At 38.7% G+C, this 12,253-nt stretch overlaps 1 protein-coding gene across 1 annotated transcript in view; it reads left to right on the plus strand.

Moving 5' to 3' along the window:
• Positions 1 to 8,686: 8,686 nt before the first annotated feature.
• Positions 8,687 to 12,253, plus strand: part of STON2 (stonin 2) — a 255,201-nt gene continuing 251,634 nt past the window's right edge. Inside the window, exon 1 of the mRNA XM_053697346.1 lies at positions 8,687 to 8,776. The gene's annotated coding sequence lies outside the window, so the exon portion shown is untranslated. The remainder of the gene's footprint in view (positions 8,777 to 12,253) is intronic.

The following is a 12,253-nucleotide window of genomic DNA, read 5'->3' on the forward strand; positions in this document are numbered from 1 at the left end:
TACACATACATTTACACAGTATAGGTAAGTAAACACATATACATTTATACAGTATCTATATGTAAGTATGCACTTAAACATTAGTACAATACATGCAGAAAAAGTTTGTGAACCTTTTTGGAATTATCTGAATTCCTGCATCAATTTATTTTACAAATGTGGTTGAATATTTACTAAATAACAATAATAGAGAAACACTATAATCTTAAATTAATAGCACACAAACAATTGTGCTTATCAAACTAAACACAGTGTTTAAACATTCACATTGTAGATTGAAAAACATATACAAAGCCTTATATTTGTAACTACCCTTAAATTGCAGATGTTCCTACTTGCTGGCTGCCATTACTGGATATATGTTTGAAGTAAAATGCATTAGTTGGCCTTGATCTTTATTCTAAATGATAAAGTCTATCTGCACTGAGTTGGAGGAGGTTAGCTGTTATCCAGTACTGCATGTCACTAAGGTATATAGAAAGAATTCCATGAAATGTTTGCAACTGGGACACCGGATTGATGCTGTTCGACAAGATAGAAGAGTATGCTGGTCATTCATGTCATAGGGGCCGATTTATTAATGTGCGGGCGGACATGATCCGCTGTAGCAGATCATGTCCGCCTCACATCCATAAATGCCGACATCATACGCTGTCAGCATTTATCATTGCACAAGTATTTTGTGTGCAATGCCGCCCCCTGCACATTAGCGGCCAATCACAGGGGGTGTCAATCATTCCGATCGTATCTGATCAGGATAATTGCTGTCCGCCGTCTCAGAGGTGGCGGACGAGTTAAGGAGCAGCGGAAACTGTAGCATACGCTGCTTCTTAAATTAGCCCCTTTGAGTCAATATCTAAAAGGTTTCCCTGCAGCCAATAATCACTGCAACCGCACGTTATTCATTACACGCTAAATATTATATCGATGCTACGCAGACTACTAGAGCATTTACTATACAGGAGCATTCTAAAAACCATTACTATTTGTATTGCAAGCTATAAACCGGACTTAAGCAGCACTTTGTATGTATGCAGCTACCTTTGTATTCTCTTGTAGAAGCATCTAAATCACCTTTTCTAGGGTAATTAAGGGGGGAATAATTCATTTACAGGGGAACTAATAACCAGGGGAACTATGTTACATCATTCCATTCAAAATTCCCTCTGTGATCACATGGGAATGGTACAAATTCTCTAGTATTTGGGAGATGTGTCCATGTTGAACAACTCAATAAGACATATCCAATTATCTAACACAGAATGCATTAAACCCTGGCTCTTATGTAAAGCAACTGAGGGTGTCACAGCTCCCCGTGAGATGTTGTAGTCACTGGGGTCTTCACCCTCTCCTGGGACACTATTTAGATGCCTGATTGTTCTATTAATTGCATGTTGGTAGCCTCTGCAGCTTTATGCATAATGTACAGAATCAGATGGCCATATTCTGCATGCTGTGTCCTGCTAGTTATTTCTTGCTTTGCTGTCCTGCTGCCTGTTATGTACTATTGTATCCTTCTAGTCATTGTCTGTTATTGTGTCATGTTGTCCATTGCTTGTTACTGTGTCCGGCTGGTCATTACCCGTTGTTGTATCCTGCTGCCTGTTATGTACTATTGTATCCTTCTAGTCATTGCCTGTTATTGTGTCATGTTGACCATTGCTTGTTACTGTGTCCTGCTGCCTGTAATGTACTATTGTATCCTTCTAGTCATTGCCTGTTATTGTGTCATGTTGACCATTGCTTGTTACTGTGTCCGCTGGTCATTACCCGTTGTTGTATCCTGCTGCCTGTTATGTACTATTGTATCCTTCTAGTCATTGTCTGTTATTGTGTCATGTTGACCATTGCTTGTTACTGTGTCCGGCTGGTCATTACCCGTTGTTGTATCCTGCTGCCTGTTATGTACTATTGTATCCTTCTAGTCATTGTCTGTTATTGTGTCATGTTGACCATTGCTTGTTACTGTGTCCTGCTGCCTGTAATGTACTATTGTATCCTACTGGTCATTGCCTGTTATTCTGTCATGTTGACCATTGCCTGTTATTGTGTCATGTTGTCCATTGCTTGTTACTGTGTCCTGCTGCCTGTTATGTACTGTTGTATCCTACTGGTCATTGCCTGTTATTGTGTCATGTTGTCCATTGCTTGTTACTGTGTACTGCTGTCTGTTATGTACTATTGTATCCTTCTAGTCATTGCCTGTTATTGTGTCATGTTGACCATTGCTTGTTACTGTGTCCTGCTGCCTGTAATGTACTATTGTATCCTACTGGTCATTGCCTGTTATTCTGTCATGTTGACCATTGCCTGTTATTGTGTCATGTTGTCCATTGCTTGTTACTGTGTCCTGCTGCCTGTTATGTACTGTTGTATCCTACTGGTCATTGCCTGTTATTGTATCATGTTAACCATTGCTTGTTACTGTGTACTGCTGCCTGTTATGTACTATTGTATCCTTCTAGTCATTGCCTGTTATTGTGTCCTGCTGCCTGTTATGTACTGTTGTATCCTACTGGTCATTGCCTGTTATTGTGTCATGTTGTCCATTGCTTGTTACTGTGTCCTGCTGCCTGTTATGTACTATTGTATCCTACTGGTCATTGCCTGTTATTGTGTCATGTTGTCCATTGCTTGTTACTGTGTCCTGCTGCCTGTTATGTGCTATTGTATCCTACTGGTCATTGCCTGTTATTGTATCATGTTAACCATTGCTTGTTACTGTATCCTGCGACCTGTTATGTACTATTGTATCCTACTGGTCATTGCCTGTTATTGTATCATGTTGTCCATTGCTTGTTACTGTGTACTGCTGCCTGTAATGTACTATTGTATCCTACTGGTCATTGCCTGTTATTCTGTCATGTTGACCATTGCCTGTTATTGTGTCATGTTGTCCATTGCTTGTTACTGTGTCCTGCTGCCTGTTATGTACTGTTGTATCCTACTGGTCATTGCCTGTTATTGTATCATGTTGTCCATTGCTTGTTACTGTGTCCTGCTGCCTGTTATGTACTATTGTATCCTACTGGCCATTGCCTGTTATTGTATCATGTTAACCATTGCTTGTTACTGTGTACTGCTGCCTGTTATGTACTATTGTATCCTACTGGTCATTGCCTGTTATTGTATCATGTTAACCATTGCTTGTTACTGTGTCCTGCTGCCTGTTATGTACTATTGTATCCTACTGGTCATTGCCTGTTATTGTATCATGTTAACCATTGCTTGTTACTGTGTACTGCTGCCTGTTATGTACTATTGTATCCTACTGGTCATTGCCTGTTATTGTATCATGTTAACCATTGCTTGTTACTGTGTCCTGCTGCCTGTTATGTACTATTGTATCCTACTGGTCATTGCTTGTTATTGTGTCATGTTGTCCATTGCTTGTTACTGTGTCCTGCTGCCTGTTATGTGCTATTGTATCCTACTGGTCATTGCCTGTTATTGTATCATGTTAACCATTGCTTGTTACTGTATCCTGCGACCTGTTATGTACTATTGTATCCTACTGGTCATTGCCTGTTATTGTATCATGTTGTCCATTGCTTGTTACTGTGTACTGCTGCCTGTTATGTACTATTGTATCCTACTGGTCATTGCCTGTTATTGTATCATGTTAACCATTGCTTGTTACTGTGTCCTGCTGCCTGTTATGTGCTATTGTATCCTACTGGTCATTGCCTGTTATTGTATCATGTTAACCATTGCTTGTTACTGTGTCCTGCTGCCTGTTATGTGCTATTGTATCCTACTAGTCATTGCCTGTTATTGTATCATGTTAACCATTGCTTGTTACTGTGTACTGCTGCCTGTTATGTACTATTGTATCCTACTGGTCATTGCCTGTTATTGTGTCATGTTGTCCATTGCTTATTACTGTGTCCTGCTGCCTGTTATGTGCTATTGTATCCTACTGGTCATTGCCTGTTATTGTATCATGTTAACCATTGCTTGTTACTGTATCCTGCGACCTGTTATGTACTATTGTATCCTACTGGTCATTGCCTGTTATTGTATCATGTTGTCCATTGCTTGTTACTGTGTACTGCTGCCTGTTATGTACTATTGTATCCTACTGGTCATTGCCTGTTATTGTATCATGTTAACCATTGCTTGTTACTGTGTCCTGCTGCCTGTTATGTGCTATTGTATCCTACTGGTCATTGCCTGTTATTGTATCATGTTAACCATTGCTTGTTACTGTGTACTGCTGCCTGTTATGTACTATTGTATCCTACTGGTCATTGCCTGTTATTGTATCATGTTAACCATTGCTTGTTACTGTGTCCTGCTGCCTGTTATGTGCTATTGTATCCTACTGGTCATTGCCTGTTATTGTATCATGTTAACCATTGCTTGTTACTGTGTACTGCTGCCTGTTATGTACTATTGTATCCTACTGGTCATTGCCTGTTATTGTATCATGTTAACCATTGCTTGTTACTGTGTACTGCTGCCTGTTATGTACTATTGTATCCTACTGGTCATTGCCTGTTATTGTATCATGTTGTCCATTGCTTGTTACTGTGTCCGCTGGTCATTACCCGTTGTTGTATCCTGCTGCCTGTTATGTACTATTGTATCCTACTGGTCATTGCCTGTTATTGTATCATGTTAACCATTGCTTGTTACTGTGTCCTGTTAGCTATTGCCTGCTACTGTGTCCTACTGGCATTAACGTGTTATTGCGTCCTACTAGTCATTACGTACACTACTACTCAGTTCTGCTGGTCATTGCCTGTTATTCTATCATATTGACCATATTGATCTATTGTATCCTACTGACAATTATATTTATTATTGTATGATGCTGGCCACTGAATGTATCCTGATGACTTTTATATTCTATTGTATCTTGCTGATAATTATTTATTATTGTATGATGCTGGCCATTGCCTGTTATTGTATCATGTTAACCATTGCTTGTTACTGTGTCCTGCTGATCATTACCTGCTGTTGTATCCTGCTGACTGTTATTTTCTATTGTATCCTACTGACAATTATTTATTATTGTATGATGCTGGCCATTGCCTGTTATTGTATCATATTGACCATTGCTTGTTACTATGTCCTGATGATCATTACCTGCTGTTGTATCCTGCTGACTGTTATTTTCTATTGTATCCTGCTGATAATTATTTATTATTGTATGATGCTGTCCATTGCCTGTATCCTGCTGATCATTACCTGCCACTGTGTCCTGCTAGCTATTGCCTGCTACTGTGTCCTTCTAGCTATTGCCTGCTACTGTGTCCTGTTAGCTATTGCCTGCTACTGTGTCCTGCTAACTATTGCCTGCCACTGTGTCCTGCTAGCTATTGCCTGCTACTGTGTCCTGCTAGCTATTGCCTGCTACTGTGTCCTGCTAGCTATTGCCTGCTACTGTGTCCTGCTAGCTATTGCCTGCTACTGTGTCCTGCTAGCTATTGCCTGCCACTGTGTCCTGCTAGCTATTGCCTGCCACTGTGTCCTACTAGCTATTGCCTGCCACTGTGTCCTGCTAGCTATTGCCTGCTACTGTGTCCTGCTAGCTATTGCCTGCTACTGTGTCCTGCTAGCTATTGCCTGCTACTGTGTCCTGCTAGCTATTGCCTGCTACTGTGTCCTGCTAGGTATTGCCTGCTACTGTGTCCTGCTAGCTATTGCCTGCTACTGTGTCCTGCTAGCTATTGCCTGCTACTGTGTCCTGCTAGCTATTGCCTGCTACTGTGTCCTGCTAGGTATTGCCTGCTACTGTGTCCTGCTAGCATCTGCTAGCTATTGCCTACTACTGTGTCCTGCTAGCTATTGCCTACTACTGTGTCCTGCTAGCTATTGCCTGTCACTGTGTCCTGCTAGCTATTGCCTGTTACTGTGTCCTGCTAGCTATTGCCTACTACTGTGTCCTGCTAGCTATTGCCTGTTACTGTGTCCTGCTAGCTATTGCCTGTTACTGTGTCCTGCTAGCTATTGCCTGCTACTGTGTCCTGCTAGCTATTGCCTGCTACTGTGTCCTACTGGCATTAACCTGTTATTGCGTCCTGCTGGTCATTACGTACTACTCAGTTCTGCTAGTCATTGCCTGTTATTTATATGGCTTCTTTGTACTATTAATATTGTTTGTCCTCATGTTATAGATTTCTCCCCCAATGCTACACCGTGCACAAATGTAGGGACTGTCCTGTTTATGCATTTTAAAAACTAGACCAAAAGAGAGATGAATTATATTGTTATTATTTTATTATGATTAATAATAATACAATTGATATGCTCCAACTGACAAGCAAGAATAAACAGACACCCTGCTCACTAGAGAAATTAAAGAGACACATTACTCACATTTTTGGCATTAATATGAAACAACAGCAGTTAAACATGCTTAAAGGGACATTAAACACTTTGAGATGGTAATATAAAATGATAAATTGTATATATAAAACAACTCTGCAATATACTTTCATTATTTATTTTGTCCTCTTTGCCTGTAATTCCATTCTGAAATTGTGAGCTTTTCAGTTCCTGTTAGAAATGGAAGTGCAGAACACTGTTAAATCCAGCACAACCATTGGCTGCACACTCTAGTGACCTATTTATAACGGTCCCTAATTGGCCACAGCAGAGAAGGTAACACAAGTTACAACATGGCAGCTCCCAGTGTTTTATAGACACTAAAACTTTATACTTATTTTGTCACTTTTTAAACAACTAATGAAACTTTAAAAAATACATCTACATGTTAGTCATGGACTAATCTTTTCTTTGAATGCATCATTCTATCTAGCATGTATTTAGTGGTTAATGTCCCTTTAAGGGAACACGATTCAGATAGAGCATACCATTTTAAACAATTTTCTCTTTTACTTCTATTATCAAATGTTCTTTGTTCTCTTGGTATCTTTTGTTAAAAATCAGGGATGTAAGTTCAGGAGCGTGCACGTGTCAGGAGCTCTATACAACAGCAGTTTTGCAAGAATGTTATCTATTTGCAAGTGCATTAGAGGACAGCACTATTTCCTGACATGTAGTGCACCAGATGCTACCTAGGTATCTCTTCTACACAGAATGTCATGGGGCCAAAGCAAATCTGATAATAGAAGTAAATCTCTGTTTATATTTCAGTTAAAGAGCTGTAATACATTTTATATATTCCCTTTTAGATAGAACAGCAGACATTACTGATGATCAAGGGCCTTTAAAATCTTATTTATTAACATTTTAATAACATGCCGAACTTATATAAAACATCCTTTTTCACATTTACTTGGCGGTTAGGGTGTGGCCATGTACATCTGGGTGTGGCTAGGAGGAAAGAAACTACTTTGAGGAGGGGTTATTTTGGTCCATCTCCTATGGGGGTGGTTTTGCATTTCCCTGCACCCACACAGATCCACCACCGAATGTTCAATTATGCATAGTTAACAAAAATGAATTATCATTATAATTTCATTATTTATTTTAATCCATTTTCATGTAAATAACTCTGAACATTGTGGCTTTTCCAATTCTGAGAATTAGAAGTACACACTACAGACTTTACAAGCCTAACCCTGACACATACCTGTCCCTAAGTAGCCTCAAGCAAGGTTTATCAGATAAAGAATTGCACAACACTGCAGAATTTGTTAACACAATTACCAAGTCAAGCTTTGTCTATTACAGCACTTTCATATAGGCAAGTCTGTGTGTGTGTGTGTGGGGGGGGTGTTTGACATTAAAAAACAATTGCAGCAAACATGGTCTTAATTTATTCTAAAAGTGTTTGTTTTCTGCTGTTAATTTATTCACAGGTAGCAACAGGAATTTTTTTTTTTATAAATGTGTAGCAGAAACAATTTGCAGGGTACTTGCAGGGAAATTTTGTTCACATTTCCTGTAAATTGGCAATGAAAGTTGCTTGTTTTTTTCCTGCTGAATCTTGCATAAACTTCACCCTGTAACATGTTGCAAAATCATTTCATTAAGTCATTTATATGTGTCCCTAAATGTCCATTGCAGGTTACATAAAATAAACATAATCTATTGAATAAGTTTGTTGCTGGACTGCAAAATGTTCCATCAAAATTAGTTGTAAATGCTTTTTAAAAGATTTGTGTTCATATATTGTGCAATGCAGTGCTTAACTAGTGTTTATATCTGAAATAAATAAAATGACTTAACTGTTCATTTTATTATTTACTATTATTAATAATAATAAATGAATAATAATAATGCTTATAATAATACAAATAATACATTAATAATAATACATTATTAATATTAATCAAATTTTAATATTATTATTATTTGTATTATTATTATCATTCATCAATAATAATAATAATAATAATAAATGAATAATAATAATGTTTATAATAATACAAATAATACATTAATAATAATACATTATTAATATTAATCAAATTTTAATATTATTATTATTTTTATTATTATTATCATTCATTAATAATAATAATAATAATAATAAATAATACGACCACTAATAAGAAGGAAATAATATGGGGAGTTTTCCCTAGTGAAGAAATGCTTCTGTTTGGCTTTGCACCATAACAATAGGGCACAAACTTGCAGCGCTTCCCTCACATTCATGGGCACAGGAATCACAAAGGGTTAACCAGCACAGCACAGCTCTCCAGATGTGGTGAGTCACCCAATCAGAGTCCGGGATAGGCGGGGAGGGCGGGGCCTGCCTGCTGTGAGGGCTGCCCTGCCTGGCACTGTACACAGCAGCTCTCTGGGTCTCTGCAGTCGGGGCTGGGTGAGGTGTCAGGGAAACAGGTCCGGTCCCAGGCAGGTAAGGTGCAGGCTGTGGCGTGTGCGTGTTCTGTTACTGTAATGTGCACGGCTGTGAGGTTTACTTCAGCTGCTGGGGATAGGGAGAGCTTGCTATCTGCCTGTAGAGTGATGGTCACCTAACTTGTGAGTGCCTCATTGTATTATCAGCCTGGTGTTAGGTGCAAAGTTCATCAGCACGATGAGAGCTACACAGAAGTGTGTGTTGTCATCACAACCCCAGGTGCCTTATTGCTTCACATTAACCCTATAGATGCCAGGCACTGCAGCCCCCAAGCAAGTGAGAGGGGTCACACAGTAAAACGTTATGTGACATTCTATAATAAGATATAATTTCTAGTTCTACATCCTTATGTAATAAAGAGGTACCTGCTCTCTGTGTGCAGAGGTATAAACCTGTATGATTTATGATAAGATGATTTATGTCACCTATAAACAGTGTTAGATGTCACCAGCCTAATGCATTTCATTCTCAGTAGATCTGATCTATTTACATCTCTGGGACCTTGAGTGTGTGGGTTTGTCACTTTTTTTTTGCACTGGGAACATTGATATAAATCACAGTTTGTGTAATCTATGAGGCAGAACAAAAACTGAATACATCCTGTGGTGCAGGGGACAGTCATAGAGCTCTGTTGTATCTTTTGGAATTTGTCACCTTATCTTCTTCTACATCAGTTTCTAAAATTAGTTTGTTGGCTTTTATTTGTAACATTGCGAATAGCCAGGGTGAGTATCTGTGCGGCTTATCAGGTCTTTACGCATCTGTGTGTAATAGTGCTGCTCAGTAAGTGGTGTATTTAAGTTTTGTACTGCCCTAGGCACAGTGAAATCCATCATACCATCCATTTTACATCACCTATATTGCCTAAACCTTATTTCTTAATGATCAATTCCTTCCAGGCACACAAAGAGCAGTGAGCACTGGTTAACCCCTTCTGTTCAACAGTTATCGTCTCCCTTTGTGTTCTTTAGATAAGAAATGATTCCCTTAAGTCAGACACATAAAATAAAGTGTTAACCCCTTTGGTCAGTTGCAAATAAAGCAGTGTTAATAGGTATTATTCTGCAGTACTTAACCCTTTCTGTTAGCAAAATAATAAGCAGTGTTTAACCCGTTCTGTCAGCCTCGTGTTAGAGCTTTGTTTACCCTCGTCTGTCAGCCACCAATCAAGCAGTGTTTCATTCCTTATGTCAGCCACCTAGTGCACTTATTGTATTACCTAAGTTCTTTCAGTCACTTAAAGGGACAGTCTACACCAGAATTTTTATTATTTGAAAAGATAGATAATCCATTTATTACCCATTTACCAGTTTTGCATAACCAACACTGTGTTATTAATATATGTTTTGCCTCTGTGATTACCTTGTATCTAACAATGCAGACTGCCCCAGGCATGCAGTTTAGCCAATCAGTGCAGACTCCTAAATAACTCTAAAGGGAGTGAGCACAGTGTTATCTATATGACACACATGAACTAGTACTGTCTAACTGTGAAAAACTTTCAAAATGCTCTGAGCTAGGAGGCGGTTTTTAACGGTTTAGAAATCGGTTTGAGCCTAGCTAGGTTTAGCTTTTCAAAAATATCACCAAGGGAATAAAGCACATGTGATGATAAAAGTAAATTGGAAAGTTGTTTAAAATTGCACGCCCTATCTGAATCATGAAAGTTTAATTTTGACTTTACTGTCCCTTTAAAGAAAGCTATTCAACCGCTTAGACATCTTTCTACCCCCTAAAGAAAATCTACTTTATTATTGTCAACTTTATTTGAAATTTAGGAGCTATCAATAATACAGATGAGCTGCCACATATTTGTAGGAACCGGGGAATGATTTTATATAAGAATATACTGTATGTAGAAGAACACATACAATTAGCAACCAGAACTTAAATTTAGGACCATGACTTCCTGGTTGCTGAGGTCTACAAGCCATGAATTACCTTACGCTGTGTTGCTTTCTTTTAACCCTATAGTGACAAGTGTGTTAGTCAGATTGTGTTAGTGGGTTAGTCAGTAGGGGGCACATTTCCTTCTTCAGGACACTGATATCCATATATCCCCTGTACTGCCCTCCTAGTGGGAATTATTGTGTTATTTTGTCTTTGACATCTTGGAATTCCACCTTGCTCAAGAGATTTGAGGAGAGCAGGTCATTGTTATGATGTATTAGAAAAGCAGGGCTTATGGCTGAACTGTGTTGTTCCCCACCCATTATGCTTAAAGGGGACGAGTAGTATGTGACAGTTTTTGTCAACCTGGTCCAATATTTACATTTTCCTCTCTTTTTTTTACTGCATATTAGTTCAAAATTATATATATATGATTGGTGGGGCAACCCAAAGATGGGACCTCAATACCCTTAGGTCTTGCCTTGACAAATCCCATGTAGCCATGATAAGATTTGCTTTAGACATATTTTTTTTTATTGTGGTTCGCTATATAAACTCTCTTCTATGGCTCCTAAAAAGTGCATGGATAGCTTCTCAGTACAGGTGGCCCTCGGTTTACAACGGTTCAATTTGCACCGTTTCAGAATAGCAACCTTTTTTTTCCAGTCATGTGACTGCTATTGAAAAGCATTGAGAAGCAGTGCATTGATTAAAATAGCCAGTAGGTAGGAACAAGATCTTCCTGTCTATAAATCAGTCCAGATTGGAATGCATAGAAAGAACTGTTTGAAGAAAAATGCAAGTAAAGTCTGTGTTGTGTGATTATTTTATTAGGTTTATAATGCTGTTTAGCAAATGTTTTTGTTCATTTAACTTAGTTTAATTATATATTCTGTGTTGTGTGCTTATGTTATTAGGTTTATAATGCTGTTTAGCATTTAAAGTCTTCATTTCAGAGGGGCCTGGAACCTAACTCCCTAACTTCCCATTGACTTACATTATAAACTGGGTTTCAATTTACAATGGTTTCGATTTACAACCATTCCTTCTGGAACCTAACCCCCGGCGTAAACTGAGGGCTACCTGTATTTTTTTTTTTTGGGGGGGGGGGAATGAAATATCAAACCCTGTTTAATGTTGTTCTTACTTTTTCTTTTTTTCAAGTCTTTTGTTGCACAGCAAAATATGGAATATGTCACATTCCAGTTGTTAACCTGGTCTGGTTGTAAGAAATAGAATCATCTTACATGTTAACTTAAAGCATATAAAATTGCACTTTTTTTGTTGTTGTTGATAAACCATGTTTTCCCTTCGTCCATGGAATTCATTATAGGTCTATTCTCAGTCTCACTCCTACCTCTAATTTCCCTGTACATTTACAGTGTTAACACTTGGAAGTCTCAGATTTACCCTTTTAACGCAGTTGCAGCATTCTATTCCTTCCTAACCGCGCCGGGCTTTAGTGCCGTTTGGCTGTCCTGAAGTCAACGGTTCTTCTTGGATGGGATCTTGGTCTGGAGAGCGTGCCTAGCTTCACAGGGACGCCCCCCTGACCCAATCCCATAATTGAAATCACGTGATCAC

This window comes from Bombina bombina, chromosome 1 (assembly GCF_027579735.1).
Source record: "Bombina bombina isolate aBomBom1 chromosome 1, aBomBom1.pri, whole genome shotgun sequence".
NCBI classification, from domain to species: domain Eukaryota; kingdom Metazoa; phylum Chordata; class Amphibia; order Anura; family Bombinatoridae; genus Bombina; species Bombina bombina.